Here is an 18,606-nt window from a genome sequence, read left to right on the forward strand (position 1 = left end):
TGATTCATTGTGTTAAGTTAATCCACCACGTGCCATGACTGAAATTCAAACCCACAACCCCCACACTGAAAGCCAAAGGCTCTGACCAGACTGATATTCAAACCCACAACCCCCACACTGAAAGCTAAAGGCTCTGACCAGACTGAGATTCAAACCCACAACCCCCACACTGAAAGCTAAAGGCTCTGACCAGACTGAGATTCAAACCCACAACCCCCACACTGAAAGCCAAAGGCTCTGACCGGACTGAGATTCAAACCCACAACCCCCACACTGAAAGCCAGAGGCTCTAACCAGACAGATTCAAACCCACAACCCCCACACTGAAAGCCAAAGGCTCTAACCAGACTGATATTCAAACCCACAACCCCCACACTGAAAGCCAGAGGCTCTAACCAGACTGAGATTCAAACCCACAACCCCCACACTGAAAGCCAAAGGCTCTAACCAGACTGATATTCAAACCCACAACCCCCACACTGAAAGCCAGAGGCTCTAACCAGACTGATATTCAAACCCACAACCCCCACACTGAAAGCCAGAGGCTCTGACCGGACTGAGATTCAAACCCACAACCCCCACACTGAAAGCCAGAGGCTCTAACCAGACTGAGATTCAAACCCACAACCCCCACACCGAAAGCCAGAGGCTCTAACCAGACTGATATTCAAACCCACAACCCCCACACTGAAAGCCAGAGGCTCTGACCGGACTGAGATTCAAACCCACAACCCCCATACTGAAAGCCAAAGGCTCTCACCAGACTGAGATTCAAACCCACAACCCCCACACTGAAAGCCAGAGGCTCTAACCAGATTGAGATTCAAACCCACAACCCCCACACTGAAAGCCAGAGGCTCTCACCAGACTGAGATTCAAACCCACAACCCCCACACTGAAAGCCAGAGGCTCTAACCAGACTGAGATTCAAACCCACAACCCCCACACTGAAAGCCAGAGGCTCTAACCAGACCTGAGATTCAAACCAACAACCCTCAGACTGAAAGCCAAAGGCTCTAACCAGACTGAGATTCAAACCCACAACCCCCACACTGAAAGCCAGAGGCTCTAACCAGACCTGAGATTCAAACCAACAACCCCCACACTGAAAGCCAGAGGCTCTAACCAGACTGAGATTCAAACCCACAACCCCCACACTGAAAGCCAGAGGCTCTAACCAGATTGAGATTCAAACCCACAACCCTCAAACTGAAAGCCAAAGGCTCTGACCAGACTGAGATTCAAACCCACAACCCCCACACTGAAAGCCAGAGGCTCTGACCAGACTGAGATTCAAACCCACAACCCCCACACTGAAAGCCAGAGGCTCTAACCAGACTGAGATTCAAACCCACAACCCCCACACTGAAAGCCAGAGGCTCTAACCAGATTGAGATTCAAACCCACAACCCCCACACTGAAAGCCAAAGGCTCTGACCAGACTGAGATTCAAACCCACAACCCCCACACTGAAAGCCAGAGGCTCTAACCAGACTGAGATTCAAACCCACAACCCCCACACTGAAAGCCAGAGGCTCTAACCAGACCTGAGATTCAAACCCACAACCCCCACACTGAAGCCAGAGGCTCTAACCAGACTGAGATTCAAACCCACAACCCCCACACTGAAAGCCAGAGGCTCTTGACCATTCCACTGCTGTATGGGTCAGGTGGGGATGGAGGGGGACAGGGGAAAGCGGTGGGGGTTGACAGACACTGAACAAATCAATACTCCCCCCCATGGTGTGCACTGCATCCCCCCCCCCCCCCCCCAACTGCATCACGCCAGACACCTCGCATGTTTAGTAGTATCTACACTTCAACATGCTCTTCTTTTTCTTGGCTAAAAACATGTACTCCAGCCAAAGACGACATTTCTGTGCGTATACATACAATAAAGTTGCATCTTGTCTTGACTGCCTTGTCTTGTCTGGCCTTGTCTTGTAAGGCAAACCCCTACCTTCTCAACAACAACAACAACAAAATCAATCTCTTCGTTCTGACATTTTCATGTGGCCTTCAATGACAGTCAGGGTCAACAGGGTGAATCTTTCATTCACTGTGTTGGCTTCAGCCACATTAAAGTAATCAGGGAAACATTTATAGGATTTCACTATCTTCCCCAACCTCTATTTACCTTAGTTTTCCGTGTGAGTGTGTTTTTTTTGGGTTTTTTATCTTCAGTTTAACGTCTATTCACTATAAGTGTTTTTAGACGGAAAGGTGTAAGGAAGTGGATAAAGGAAAGGGAATGCACGTGAATATTAGTGTAAAAAGTATTCATGTTATGTATCAGAGGAAAAGTATATTATAAGAAAAAGGTCTAAAGAGATTGTGGTGTGTACTGAATGAGGTGTCATGGGAAGGAGAATATGTATATGCATATCAACAAGTATGAACCTACAACAATGTAAATATAAATAACAACATTAATTATAACACATCAAAGGAGGATACCAACTGGACTGGAGTTTAAAATTTCCGAAAACATTCTAAGCAATGAATAATCATTCAAAATCTTTTCAGTGGCTAATGAAATATTGGAAGAAAAGTCATCAACTACATCTTTAGGAATTTAAATGTCTTATGCTCGGATAATGAATGAGTAGATGACTTACAGTTATTTGCTTACCGCATATTCATTTTATATTTTTAGAAAATTTTGTACGAAAGGCATTTAAACGAATTCTATACATTAGACTTGTAATTTGTCTTGAATGTGCTGCTGGTGTCAAGTTTAGAAAATGTTTGGGATTAGCTGCATTCTTTGTGTTTACACAACATTGGTAATATTGATTATTTGATTCTATAAGTAATTTCTTAAATCGATTTCTAGATACATTTTCTATACAACTAATGTATTCATGTAGATCTAACTGGATGTCAAGATGTATTGCGCCTTCGAAATTACGTGCTGCTCTTCCATGTGTGTGTGTGTGTGTGTGTGTGTGTGTGTGTGTGTGTGTGTGTGTGTGTGTGTGTGTGTGTGTGTGTGTGTGTGTGTGTGTGTTTGTGTGTGCATGCGTGCGTGCGTGCGTGTGTGTGTGTGTGTGTTGTGTGCGTGTGTGTGTGTGTGTTTGAGCATGCACACTTTTGTATACATATATATATATACAAGCATGTATGTTTGTGTTTTAATGCATGTGTATGTGTGGAAAGGGGATGATATCAACATGTCTGGAAAGGGGATGATATCAACATTCAATGTGAAAAAAATGTATACCTTATCTGCAAAGCTCAGAAGTAAGAAGCTATCATTGTTAAATTGTGCTACATTTTGTTTCCTCAACCCAGAGCTGTGGCAAAATTAACAGGACATCGACCCAAACTTTCAAAAACTGAAAGGGTAGGTTTTCTTCAACTAAAAATTTACAATGTTCCAGGGCACTCTCTTTCACTGAATTTTGAGGAGCCCAGTAAAGGGCATCCACTCATTTCAGCATATCAATATTAGTGCAACAAAGGGTGTCAGGTCTATGCACAAGTCTGGCATCTACCACTGTTTCCTTCTTTTTGAAATTAAGCAGATGATGTAAAGCACCTTGACCTCTCCTGGATATTGAAGCTGTAACAAGTGGTCTCTGTTCAAACAGAGTAAAGATTCCCGTGATAAAGCCACTACCCATAAATGACTGGCCATAGATCAGAATGAGTATGTTTAAGAGAAACAAACATAATATTGTGAATGTAAACTTGTACTATGTGTATAATGAATAAATGTCCTTTCATCTATAAAACTTTATGTTTAGGCACAATGATGTGTCTGTATGTACGTCCAATCAATACAAAAATATGTGGGGGAACAATGTGTTTATGTAAGCCATGTCATTAATAAAACTGTAAGTCTGGGTACTATGTGTCCGAGTATATATGAATGAACTATTATTCACAAATCTGTGTATTTGGGTACTATGATGTGTCTGTACATACATCCTGTCAATACAAGATTATGTGTTGGAAAAATGTGTCTCACATGTATGTCATATCATTTTTAAAACTGTCAGCGTGGGTATTATGTGTCTGTATGAATGAATATATGAACATTCTATCATTTATATAAAACAAAGTCTGAGTACCATATGTCTGTATGACTCATACATGTCCTATGATTTATTCAACTGTACTATATGTCTGCATTAATGTCCTAACATTTATAAAACTATAAATTTGGGCACCGTATGTCTGTATGAATGTACTATCATTTATAAAACTGCAAGTTTGGGTACAATATGTCAGTGTGGGTACTACCGTTTATAAACTTGCAGGTTAGGGTACTGTATGTCTGCATGAATGTCATATCATTTATAAAAAATATAACCAGAATGTAAGTTTGAGAACTGTGTGTCTGTCTGCATATATGACCTATCATAAAAAAAAAAACCACCAAAAACTCAAGCACATAAAGTCAGTTCATTTTGTGTTAAATTCACAAGGACAAAATAAACCTTGTAGTCTATGACAATTTCCTTCAACTGATACCTGATTCAACAGTTCCCACATCCAACATCACCAGTGACATTCAACTGTACATCCCCACCCCACCCCCCTCCCACCACCCCCCCACCCCCTAATTGAGGATGAATCATTGATAAAATTGTCGACAAATTTCTCTTTGGAACAGAACCCACTCCCATAGCTGGACAAAATGGCAAAAGCCTACCAATTGTGCGGATCTCCAACAGGCGAGATGGGCTGATTGAGCCCCGAGCCCCAGTTCTGACATTTGCCGGCAACAATTTGGCCAGCGGTGGGGAAATGTCATCAACGCCACACTGTGGCAGAGGAAGTGATTTGGACAGTTTACAGCACTTGACAACAATCACATAACGACCCCCCCCCATCACGGCCTACCCGGATAATAAGCAACCGTAATGAATATTAATCACCGTCATGTCAAGAGAAGCAAAGGGGAGGGGGGGGGGGGGGGAGAGAGAGAAGTTTGCAGTAAGGTCGCCTCCGAGCCGGTGTGCCATTTTGAGGACTGACTGACTCTCACCCCCACCCCTCCCTTCCTGCTCCCCCCTCCCCCTACCCCCACCCCCTCAACATCCCCATCCTCCCCGCCACACAGTAGCAGCGGATGCCATTTCTGCTTTTTGCCAGGCTAATCTCCATCTATTACTGCTGCTACTGCCACTGGGTCCGCCTCCCGACCGGCCCTCCCTGGGGAAGAGGGTGGGGGGAGGGGGAGAGGGCGAGGGTGGTGATGGGGGGCATGGAGGGGGCCGGGGATGGGGGGGGGGGTGGAGAACCAGCGCCAGTTCAGCGCCAGTTCAGCACCGTAGCCTGTCGCCATGGTTGCCGAGCTGATAGGGTATCAGGGCCAACTGAAATTTATGAATAGCTGATGTCACGGAGAACAGCTTCCTGGGTGATCCTTGCAAATTCTGAGTCCCATATCCATATCGGGGCAACTGATCAGGCCCCCCGATAGAAGCCCCACCCCCTAATGTCCGTATCACGGCAGCTGATCAGTCCCTCTCTCTCTCTCTCTCACACACACACACACACACACACACACACACACACACAAGCTGGAAGAACAGGCCATGCCTTTAATCTCAATCCCTGTGAAATAACGTTTGGATTTACGGGTTCTTTCTCTCAGCTCAAACATCACAATACCAACATCAATCATTCAATGAACACACAAAAGCCTGTTCTTCAGACGTGCGTCTTGTTATTCAACGTTTTATGCCTTACACTTACACAATTGTCATCTCTCTCTCATATATATATATATATATATATATATATATATATTCTGTGTGTGTGTGTGTGTGTGTGTGTGTGTGTGTGTGCGCGCGTGTGTGTGTAAAAACCAAAACACGGAGGGGCATCTTGACGAGTAGATCTACCAACAAAAGTTCCAGTGTCTACCAAAAGGTGTATGCTCTGAAGTTAATTCCACACATGCCAGTCTGATGATGCATCGCCATCAAGGCATCACTGGGGGAAACACTTCACAATCAAAGCAAACAACACTAAGTGCCAAATCCTGAGTCTTCCATGTATGCAATATGTGGTGGTTGTGGGGTGGTTGTTTTTTTTCAGAAACCAGCTGCGAGCCATCGCTGGTGATTGCACGTCATTAAGTAATTCCGAAACCATTAGGTGGAAGAAATGCTGGCTTAATTCTGTTCTGCCCACAGATATACACAAGCTTTGTTCTCCCCCCTATGCTTTTCATCCTTCCATCAATCCACTCACCCCACCCCCTACCAATCTCACCCCCCCTCCCCCTTCCTCCCCACCCCCACCACTGACCACCCCCCCAGTCTCCTTGGTGTGTCGTTTCCATCGCCCCTTCCTTGCTGCCTTCTGGCTCGGCATCAGTCCTGGCACAACTATAAATCCACGGGAACCTATACAGTCCCTGCTACCCCTTCAGTCATCAATCCTTATGGGGCACCCTCAGGGTCCAGCTTACAACCCCCCAACACCCTGCCCCCCAACCCCAACCCCCCCGGCATCCACCCCAACCCCCAATCTCCATCTGTCCACGGCTGTCGCACGCCACAATTCCTCCACTGTTCAAACTTAAGCCACCACCCATCCACACAAACCTATGCACCCCCCCCCCCCCCCCAAAAAGGTTATGTGCAAAATGTTAGTCCAGTACAGGCTCCCCAGGGGATCAAGGGGGAGGGGTGGTACGGGGGGGGGGGGGGGGGGACGGAGTTGGATGGTGGGAGGGGTGTGACAGGAAGGCCGGTGGCATTTCCCAGGCACAAGAGGGACCCGAGGGGGGCACGGGAAGGGGGAGGTGGGGGGAGGAGGGGATCGCTTTACATCATTACCAATGCAACAACTCCACTCACCCACCACCACCACCACCCTCCCTCCCTCCCTGCCTGCCGCCAACCACCACCTCCACCTTCCTCCCACTCCATCCACCACCATCATCATCATCACCATCATCATCATCTCCCTTCACTGCTGCCCACCAGCCCCACCCTCCCTCTTCCCACCTACCTCCACCACCCTCCAACACCTTCACCAGCCAATCCATTCTTTCCTCTCATATTCTTCTTCACTTATTCTGGGAATGAAGCTGGGAGGTGGAGGAAGGAGGAAGCGGGGGGGAGAAAGGAATGGGGGACAAAAAAAAAGGGGGGGGGGGGGGGTTGGGAGGGGGGGGGGTTGCAAGGGACAGAATTCTACAAGGGATCTGGAAACAGGGGTGGGGTGGATTCAGACAAAAGGGAAAGGGCTGTGACTATACAGGAACTGATATGACAGACAAGTCACTGTGATCTGGACGGAGTCTCTCCAAGCAATTGACATGAACACTGCATGTTCTTCTTTCACAATTCATGAGTGGGAGTCAATATCATTTATTCTTCCCCACGCCTGAAGGGAAGTGATAATATCAACCAAACTGTTGGGAGGTCAAGTTGATACTCTCCTCCAATTGCACACACTAAATCAGTATAAACAATAAAGCAACAACAACAACAAAAAGAGGAGTTTGAATTGTACTCCCTGCTTGGTAATATATTTTTACCGTCTCAAACTGAAATGAAGAGAGCCCAATAATCCTTGTTTGCATCAGTTTGGCATGGTACTTTACAAGACACCAAATGTTCATTATACTTTTTTCTTTTTCTTCTTTTTTTTCTGTCTGAGATACTTTGATACCTATGCATCTGTCAACGATTTCTAAAATCAATCAAGCTCAAAGTTGTTGTTTTTTTCCCCAAAATTTTAAGGATTATTTTGATCTGGACAATGGGCCACAAGATAAGGCAAATCATGCCCATCAAAAAAGTGAAAACATGCTTTTGTTTTTTTTCAATCACATAAAGTTTAGATTCTTTTGGGGAGGCTGACAGCTGCTTTTAAATAAAAATGTGTCCTGTCCTCTGTGTAAATAAACTGTGCTGTGCTTGCAAGCACACGTTCAACGATGCTGGCATGCTTATTCCTTGGGTGAACAAGTCACTCAAAATGGGTCAGTCCGGTCTCAGTTTCTCTCTTCCCAAACTCAAATCCCGTCAGCTGTATATACATATATATATATGTGTGTGTGTGTGGAGGGGGGGGTGAGTGCGTGCGTGTGTGTGTGTGTGAGTGCGTGTGTGTGTGTCTGTGCGTGTGTGTGTGTGTACTTACCATCTGACAAACTATGTCAGAGCACACACACACACACACACACACACACACACACACGCATTCGCACAAGTATAAACACACACACACATACACAAGCACACACACACAACTACACACACACACACACACACACACACAAAGTACACCCCCTTCCTGTTGACGGGAGTGGATCGAGTGGCATGGCAGGGTCAGGTTTGGTGATGAACTTGCAAGAGCAGGAAGACTGGATGCGGCGGACTATCAGTATCACCCACTATCTCCCCTCCCCCACCCCCCCACCCCCCACCCCTCAGCCCCCTCCACCCCCAACACTCTGCTAATTGAAATCAATACAGGGCCTCTCACACCATCCCCGGTCAATGACTCGCACAAGTTCACGTTCCTCGGCGTACATTGCTTACACTATTACAGATAACCACTCCAACCACACCCACACACATTATCATGCATACATGGTCTTCCAATGCTTACGTATACACACATGCACACACATACAGTATACACAGACATGCATTCACACACACACACATGCATGCACACACACACACACACACACACACACACATACATACACACTCTCTCTCTCTCTCTCTCTCTTTTCCCTCACACACACACACACACACACACACACACACACACACACACACGCACACACACACACTCAGGAAAAGGGCTTAAAAACATGAGCAAACAATTTTTTTTTTTTTATGAAAAAGAAAAGACAAAAGATGACACTGAAGTCTGTTGTCAAAGGCTCTTAAGTCTTTCATCTTCCTTTTCTTTTTAATCCAGTATATCTGGACGAACGTTTTCAGTTCTCTAAAACCTCTGCATCAACTCCGGATATAATAATACACGAATGGCATACAACTTCAAGCCAACAGCAGTTTTGTTTCACACAGACACTGTCATTAAAACTGACACTAAAACAACAGACTCGACACCTGCTCCTCGCTGTTGGCCAACATTGTGGCCAGTACACTAGGTCCCCAATCCCCACCCTCAATTTTCTCCTTTTCACCAGCGAACAGATTTTATCAGAAACAATCAGTTGACAAATCAGTCGTTTAATCCACTCCACACTGTCCGTCACCCAAGTTTCTTCAATCAAGCTAGTCACCAGCAACCCAGGACATCTATTCCACATCATCATCAGATGATCAGCTCTATGTTCCCCCAGCCCAAGACTGGTGTTCTACCAGGTCTATGTTCCCCCAAATTTTCTTTCGACCACATCATCATCTTCTTCTGCGTTCAATCGTATGCACACGAGTGGGCTTTTACGTGTATGACCGTTTTTACCCCGCCATGTAGGCAGCCATATTCCGTTTTCGGGGGTGTACATGCTGGTTGTGTTCTTGTTTCCATAACCCACCGAACGCTGACATGGATTACAGGATCTTTAACGTGCGTATTTGATCTTCTGCTTGCATATACACACGAAGGGGGTTCAGGCACTAGCAGGTCTGCACATATGTTGACCTGGGCCATGGGAGATCATAAAAATCTCCACCTTTTACCCACCAGGCGCCGTCACCGTGATTCGAACCCGGGACCCTCAGATTGACAGTCCAACGCTTTAACCACTTGGCTATTGCGCCCGTCATTTCGACGGCGTCAAAGTTTTCCCAGTTCTAAGTCCACCCCCCACCCAGTCTCTATTCAGCTCAGTGTATTCCACCCCACTCCCCACCCCAGTCTATATTCCCCAAGGTCAATGTCCCCCCTCGTCTTTATTCCCACAGATCTGGGACTACTGCTGACCACCACTGGCCAGGACTCAATTGTGCTCATATTGTCTGTTATTGTCAAATCTTTCCATCATAACGTCTAACTCAGATTGCCTTGCTCAGATTGCGTTGTATTGCCAAATCTATTATCATGTCTTGACAGGTGTCTGACCGCTGCTAGACCACTACTGACAACTGTCAGAGTTCACATTGACTTCACAATTATTCAGTATTGGGATGTCTTGGCACGATTTTGCCAAAAGCTGACCACTATTGACTACAACTGGCCATTCATTACTGACCACTAGACCAGTTCTTGCCACAGCTGAACACTACTGAACACTGCGCAAACATTTTCAGATTGTGATGTTTCGTCACATTTGTACATTATCATGATGTCCTGACTACTACAGACCACACCACTGATAACTGACCAGTGCTACCCAGTACCCAAATCATGTATGATTAAACGTACAAAGACCTTGGGGAATATGTGGACCTGAGGGAACATAGACCTGGGAGAACACAGACCTGGGGGAACACAGACCTGGGAGAACACAGACCTGGGGGAACACAGACCTGGGGGAACATAGACCTGCGAGAACACAGACCTGGGGGAACACAGACCTGGGGGAACACAGACCTGGGGGAACACAGACCTGGTAGAGCACAGACCTGGGGAAAAAGCACCTGTGGGAACACAGACCTGGGGGAACACAGACCTGGGGGAACACAGACCTGGTAGAGCACAGACCTGGGGGAACACAGACCTGGGGGAACACAGACCTGGAAGAGCATAGACCTGGGGGAACACAGACCTGGAAGAGCATAGACCTGGGGGAACACAGACCTGGAAGAACATAGACCTGGGGGAACACAGACCTGGAAGAACACAGACCTGGAAGAGCATAGACCTGGGGGAACACAGACCTGGGGGAACACAGACCTGGAAGAGCATAGACCTGGGGGAACACAGACCTGGGGGAACACAGACCTGGAAGAGCATAGACCTGGGGGAACACAGACCTGGGGGAACACAGACCTGGAAGAGCATAGACCTGGGGGAACACAGACCTGGGGGAACACAGACCTGGAAGAGCATAGACCTGGGGGGGAACACAGACCTGGAAGAACACAGACCTGGGAGAAAACAGAAGATGACAGGTAATGATACGTCATGATAATCAAGTGTTCCATATGCTGTGTAGATTTAACACTTGTAACAAGATGACAGGTAATGACACGTCATGATAATCAAGTGTTCCATATGCTGTGTAGATTTAACACTTGTAACAAGATGACAGGTAATGATGTTATGTCATGATAATCAAGTGTTCCATACGCTGTGTAGATTTAACACTTGTAACAAGACAGGTAATGAGTGATACATCATGATAATCAAGTGCTCCACATGCTGTGTAGATTTAACACTTGTAACATGATGACAGGTAATGATGATATGTCATGATAATCAAGTGTTCCACATGCTGTGTAGATTTAACACTTGTAACAAGATGACAGGCAATGAATGATACATCATGATAATCAAGTGTTCCACATGCTGTGTAGATTTAACACTTGTAACAAGATGACAGATAATGAACGATACATCATGATAATCAAGTGTTCCACATGCTGTGTAGATTTAACACTTGTAACAAGATGACAGGTAGTAATGATATGTCATGATAATCAAGTGTTTTATAAGCTGTGTTGATTTAACACTTGTAACAAGAAGGGAACTCCTAAAAGTAAATATTTATTTCTGACAACAAATAATTTAAAATCTACTGGCCTAATCACTGTATGTGGGTCAGCAAGGCCTGACTGACAGCTACTGTCCTTTGTTTCAACCTGGTTTTAATTCTTTTTTTTTTAATAAAGATTTTGAACTGATGTCAAGCACCAAATGATTTTAGCCCCTAGCCACCACTCACAAGGCTACAATGGCAAATGCTCTCAACTTTCTCAAACTGACATGACCATCTTATATAATGCATGTGACATCAGAACCCTTTATAACAATAATAACAGTAATAATAGTGCCTTATCTAACACTGTAACAGTGAAGGTAAAGACCCTGGGGACTAATAGCAATATATAGTATTAAAATAACAATCCTATTTTTCATTTCTATTCAAAATATCTCCCAGAGTCAGTAAAAAATTCTTTTTAACACACACACACACACACACACATATATATATATATATATTATATATATATATATATATATATATATATATATATATATAAAGTGCCATTGTCTCATTCCATCAGTTACTTCAAAATCTCACCTTACTTTAAAGAGCACAGTTTTATGTCTGAAAACATAGATGTTATGTTCATGCAATACTAAAGATATGAATGTGAGTATTAAACAATAAATGGTTTCTGATATGTGTGTGTGTGTGTGTGTGTGTGTGTGTCACTGTGTGTGTGTGTGTGTGTGTGTGTGTGTGTTCATACACATGCATGTATGTGTGTGTGTGTGCTCGGATAGACACAGTACATGAACATGTGTACATGAATGCAATGGGAGTGTATTTTTCAGTTGTACATCTTTTCATCAATGTTAAACAGGATACTTTTTTTTTTTAAACTGAAAATGCTAAAATGTATATGCATTCTGTGCATTCAAGTGTGTGCGTGTGTGTCTGTGTGTGTGTGCGCGCGTGTGCATATAAATATGTACATATCACTATGTGGGCACAAGTGCCTCTGAACGTGTGTGTGTGTGTGTGTGTGTGTGTGTGTGTGTGTCTGTCTGTGTTTGTGTGTGTGTCTGTGTGCATGTTAATAGTTTATAGTAATTATACAACAGAAAATTTAGCAAACAATCAAATATAGTAAAATCAAACAATTTTACTTCATTTTACTAGTTTTAGTTTAAACACAACTGTCGGTTTTGTATTTCATTAATTATATTCTGTACAAGCAGAGCTATGCTGCTTTTAATAGGATTCTCACTCTTTTGAAACTATAAACCAAAATCAAATCATTAAATCTAAATCAGTTTTTTCTTAACAAGTCTTGGGTCTAATAATAGCTTTAATGAACAAAAGATGCTAAGAAGTAGCTGGGGTTAAGCCTGGCTGATTCTGGTAGATTATGATAATGTCTGCAGGCGTGAGATACCCAGGCTTAATGCCAACTTGAAATTCCAAGCAGATGTTCATCATCATGTTATGAGGAAACCTTAAAATACACATTTAACTTGAGTAAAGAAGACGGATCTGACGGGCATTATTATTCTCACTCTTGTTCAGTCTGCCATCATGCCCTCTTTTCAGGAACCGGAGACAGCGCCCCGTGCACTTTGCAACGAGTATGTGTGCGCAAGCAACCCATCCCAGTCCACAAGCCAAACCAGCAGGCATACCAAAGGCAAGGCTGATTCACTCGTTATTCCACTTCCGTCGTCCCCACCGAACAATCGCTTCATTATAAACCATAAAGTTCAAGCCGTTCAGAACCTGTAAGTCAGGAAGCTCAACGAGCCAGCCCCTCACCCCAAAGAAGATGCTGGCTGCTTGCAAAATGTGCGAGCAAACATCGACGTTCGTCGACTGGAGCCCGCTGGCATAGCACAAATGCTGCCATGCAAAAAGAAGGGGGGAAATGCGATTCAAGAGCAAATGCCAAGTTTGGTTCCAATCTGGTTCCTTTAATTTGTTCTGTTTTGAGTTTATTGAGCAATTGCATTTATAAATGTAACGCAATAATAATAATGTCACCAATACCGTACCGTAACTACTGAGTTACATACTTCGGGGGTTGATTCATTACAAACTGAGCCAGTTTTTGTGACCAAATCGGGAGACAGAGGCAGACGAATAAGGGGGAAGCAACTGCATCCTGCACCTGTGAGGGCTTCGAAAGAAACACGGAAATAGCTTCAATCAACATTTTTGCAGTCTTCTATCAGCTTAATCCCCACTACCACATGATCAATATAATGCTTGATAATCAGTAGTATGTAAAAAGATAACTCACCCTCTCGAAGTGTCCAGTCGTGCTCTACGATCGTCTCGCCCTCGATCTGGCAAAATTATGGCGGAGGGTCTGACGTCACAGCCGGAAATTTCATTTTGGCATCTGCCGGGGCTTGGGGTTTCTGCTCTTCCAGTTCGTTTCCGATTGATGCGTCTGTTCCGAATGTCTTACACAAGTAAAACAAACTGAAAGTGTTGTAACGCGTTTTCTGCATTTTTGTTTCATTCTATTTTTCTTTATTCAGAGCGTAACTAGAATAAACCGAGAAAAGGTCAAGTATCGTCTGCTAGCGGCGAGCCACGCCCACCAGTAGACTGCCAGTCTGATGGCAACGCGCTATCATGAGCCTCGGCGCCTGAACAGTTTTCACGGCGCTTCAAACAAGCAGAATCGCATACGCGTGCGTGTTCGCATGGTTATGCATACACACTTTTTAATTGACATTTATACTTTGTCATCCAGGCATATGCATGCTAGTTTTCTTGGGCACATTTGTGAACATGATTCCGTCGATTCTTCCGTCTGCAGGCTAATCATTAAGTGGATACATTTCTTCCCGTGTCGATGGATTCAGTTCAGTTTCTATGAATGGGGAATTATCGTTGCCGACAAGAGTATGCGTGGATCTCAACCGCATCAATGCAAGCCGAAGTGTATTGATCTGTTCATTCACTGACGCAATCACTCATCTAAGATGACTGACGAGCTTCGTCCGAATCAGTTACCGCCTTGGGCGGGCGCGTTTGAACTACTGACGGCATGATCGGCAAACACCGAGATTAATAACTTCCGCATATCTCGGCTGGACGTAAGAAGTCAGTCGTATGTAGAAATCAACACGATTATGTCGACTGATTAAGCGGGTTTCAGCGAGCGGGCCCATTCGATCATACCCGATCATACATAGTCCGCTCTCTCACACAGTCTATCTCACTGTTCAGCTTGGTCTGTTTCTGTCTCTGTCTCTCTGTCCCTTTCTCTCTCTCTCTCTCTCTCTCTCTCTCTCTCTCTCTCTCTCTGTCCCTCTCTCGCTCTGTGTGTGTGTGTGTGTGTGTGTGTGTGTGTGTGTGTGTGTGTGTGTGCCTCTGTCTCTCTCCGGCAATCTCCTCTCTTTCAGTCTCAGTCACAGTCTCTCCACGACCTCACACACACCGTACACTTACTGGCACACACACACACACACACACACACACACACACACACACACACACACACACACACACACACACACGTGCACGCACGCACGCACGCACACACACAGTACACACACTCACGCGCATGCACGCCGCGGCACCCACGCTCGCACACCACACACACACACACACACACACACACACACACACACACACACACACACACACACGCACACACTCACACACACACACACTCACACACATACACACACAAGCACACACACACACACACACACACACACACACACACACACACACACACACACACACACAGCACGCACTTGGCGCACTGAAAAAGAACTCACGGCAACAAAATTGTTGTCCTGTCCAAATTGTGCAACAGAAAGCCACAACGAGAGCTACACTAGTACTATGTAGGCATGCACTGAAGGCGTGGCTGGTTCGCTGGCTTATGGCATTGCATTGTCAGGCATCTGCCTAGCAGATGTGGTGTCGCGCGTTTATGGATTTGTCCGAACGCAGTGAAGCCTCCTTGAGAAATTGAAACTGAAACTGAAACTGATATACCCTTCTCTTCTTTCATTCCTTAAAAAAATAATAATAATAATAATAATTGTTGTTAATTCTTATTCTTCTTTTATTTGTCCTTCTTCTTCTGTATCTTTCGTGACTAAAACCAGTAGAAATGTCTTTTTTTTTTCTCCCCAAACAATAGATCAACTGTACATCTAGACCACTGTGTTCAATGTTGACATGTTAAGAGTTGCAATCGTTTGCGGGTGTTTAATTAAACAACCCTGGAAAAACTTGAAAAAAGGGAAAAGAAAAAGAAAGAAAGAAAGAAGAAAAAGAAAAAAGGAAACGAAAAAACGAAATCAAAGAAGACAAAGAAATAAGAAAAGAAAAAATCAACGACCAGATCAGATCGACACTCTGCATCGAGTGACCTCAGCCGAAGATCAAATTAACTCACAAACTTAGGTCCGCCAATATGGACAACATTGATTTTCTCTCACACATTGGTGCTGACTTCTGTGTGGTCATCATGCTGATTGACCATCCGCCGGACGGGCGCCATAGCCGAATGGTTAAAGCGTTGGACTTTCGATCTGAGGGTCCCTGGTTCGAATCACGGTGACGGCGCCTGGTGGGTAAAAGGTGGAGATTTTTACGATCTCCCAGGTCAACATATGTGCAGACCTGCCAGTGCCTGAACCCTCTTCGTGTGTATACGCAAGCATAAGATCAAATACGCACGTTAAAGATCTGTAATCCATGTCAGCGTTCGGTGGGTTATGGAAACAAGAACATACCCAGCATGCACACCCCCGAAAGCGGAGTATGGCTGCCTACATGGCGGGGTAAAAACGGTCATACACGTAAAAAGCCCACTCGCGTATATACAAGTGAACGTGGGAGTTGAAGCTCACGAACGCAGAAGAAGAAGAAGAAAAGACCATCCGCCGTCTCAAAAGCTCGCAGCGTGAATTGACGACTGTAGGAGGCTGAGGATGCAGCCCTGAAACCCATGAAAGGCAAATTAGTAGTTATCGTTACAGATTGTCAACCTTCAGTCTGGCTCCAACACAGAGTTGAATGTCAACGCTGGTATTGGAACAAATGGAAATTAAAAACAAAACAAAAAAAAACTGGTTCCATATCAGTATCAGTATCAGTAGCTCAAGGAGGCGTCACTGCGTTCGGACAAATCCATATACGCTACACCACATCTGCCAAGCAGATGCCTGACCAGCAGCATAACCCAACGCGCTTAGTCAGGCCTTGAGAAAAAAAAAAATAATGATGATGATGATGCCTGAAAAGGATCTGGGGGTCACCATGGACCCAGAATTAAGCTTTGACACACATGTAAGTAATACTGTGAAAAAAGGAAATCAAATTTATGGTATGCTTTTGAGAAATATTACAAATAAGTCTCCTGAAATTATGGTTCCTTTATTCAAAGCTTTAGTTAGGTATGGTGCCCCTACTTTAAAAAGCACATAAGCATGATTGAAGGCGTTCAACGCAGATTTACTAAGTGTCACGTGTAACTGGTACTGGAGGCCTCAGTTATGAGGAGCGTCTAGCTCTATTTAAACTGCCCAGTCTAGAATTTAGGCGACTAAGAGGTGATCTCCTTGAAGTATTCAAGATCATGCACAATATTTATGATCCCCGCACTACCTTTTCCCTGTTCACCTTGGCTAAATTTGATAAGACTCGAGGGCACAACTTCAAACTTAACAAGACAAATTTTGTCACTAACCAGTTCCACAAGTTTTTTTGTTTTTGTTTTTTTAATAACCGTATCATTAATCTGTGGAATAACCTTTCCTCTGACACGATCAATGCACCATCAGTAAACGCCTTCAAAAACCAAACCGACAAAACTTTTAAGGACCATGTATTTTCCATCGATTTAAATCTTTATTGAGTCAGAAATAAATGTAGTGTACACTATGCCTGATTAAACCTTGGAACAGTTCACTATATAATATAGTGATCCAAAAGCACATTAATGGACATCAGTTATTGTGAGGGCAAAAGGCTTCTAGCCTATAGCCGAATATTTCTGTGAATTTCTGTGAATCTGTGATACTTATATAGCGCATATCCTCGGTCGGAGACCACTGGCAAGCAGTCTAAGCGCTTTACAAACACCGGGTCATTTGCACAACAGGCTGCCTACCTGACGGCTGCCATTGTTTGGGCGCTCATCATTCGTTTCCTGTGTCATTTAATCACTGTATTTCAGGCATGCACACTTAGACAGACATGTAACATTTTACGTGTATGAACGTTTTGTTTATTTACCTTGCCATGTAGGCAGCCATACTCCGTTTTTTTTTTGGGGGGGTGCATGCTGGGTGTGGTCTTGTTTCCATAACCCACCGAACGCTGACATGGATTACAGGATCTTTAACGTGCATATTTGATCGTCTGTTTGCGTATACACACGGAAGGGCTTCAGGCACTAGCAGGTCTGTGCATATGTTGACCTGGAAGATCGGAAAAATCTCAACCCTTTACCCACCAGGAGCCGTCACCGTGATTCGAACCCGGGACCCTCAGATTGAAAGTCTAACGTTTTAACCCCTCGGCTATTGCGACCGTCCAAAACCCAAAATAGCAGTCAAGTGCCACCACTTTTGGGGGGCTGTTAAATTCAGTCAGTGTTACAATTTCCTGATCAACACTGCTTAAATCAGTTGATTTTTTCTCCTTGTCTTTTTATCTTTATTTTTAGCCTGGCTGACATGTAAAAAAAAAAAAAAATTAAAAAAAGCACAAAAAAAAAGCGCAAAACACTTGATTTGTGTCACGTTGAACCGAATTTCATGGAAACTTCCTGGCAGTAGTATTGTCATCATCGGTATCATTGAACGTTGAAAACTCTGTGTGTGTGTGTGTGTGTGTGTGTGTGTGTGTGTGTGTGTGTGTGACGGTATGTTTGTGATTGTGCGCGTGTGTGTGCGCGCGCGCGTGTGCTTATAAGCTATATGGGAGGGAGGTAGGAAATCATTGAGTGCCGATCGTGGTTAATCTGAAGTACGTGTAAGGGAGGCTATCGAAAAAAAGCCTCCCTGTGCAATAATTTGGTCCCTTTT

At 44.5% G+C, this 18,606-nt stretch overlaps 1 protein-coding gene across 11 annotated transcripts in view; it reads right to left on the reverse strand.

Annotated features, from left to right (window-relative positions):
* The window catches only part of LOC143277973 (talin-1-like), a 218,750-nt gene extending 204,811 nt beyond the window's left edge, over window positions 1–13,939 (reverse strand). For all 11 annotated transcript variants that reach the window (XR_013053819.1, XM_076582975.1, XM_076582969.1 and 8 more), the window contains exon 1: window positions 13,842–13,939. The gene's annotated coding sequence lies outside the window, so the exon portion shown is untranslated. The remainder of the gene's footprint in view (window positions 1–13,841) is intronic.
* Window positions 13,940–18,606: the final 4,667 nt, after the last annotated feature.

The sequence above is a fragment of the Babylonia areolata genome, chromosome 35, assembly GCF_041734735.1.
Source record: "Babylonia areolata isolate BAREFJ2019XMU chromosome 35, ASM4173473v1, whole genome shotgun sequence".
NCBI lineage: Eukaryota > Metazoa > Mollusca > Gastropoda > Neogastropoda > Buccinidae > Babylonia > Babylonia areolata.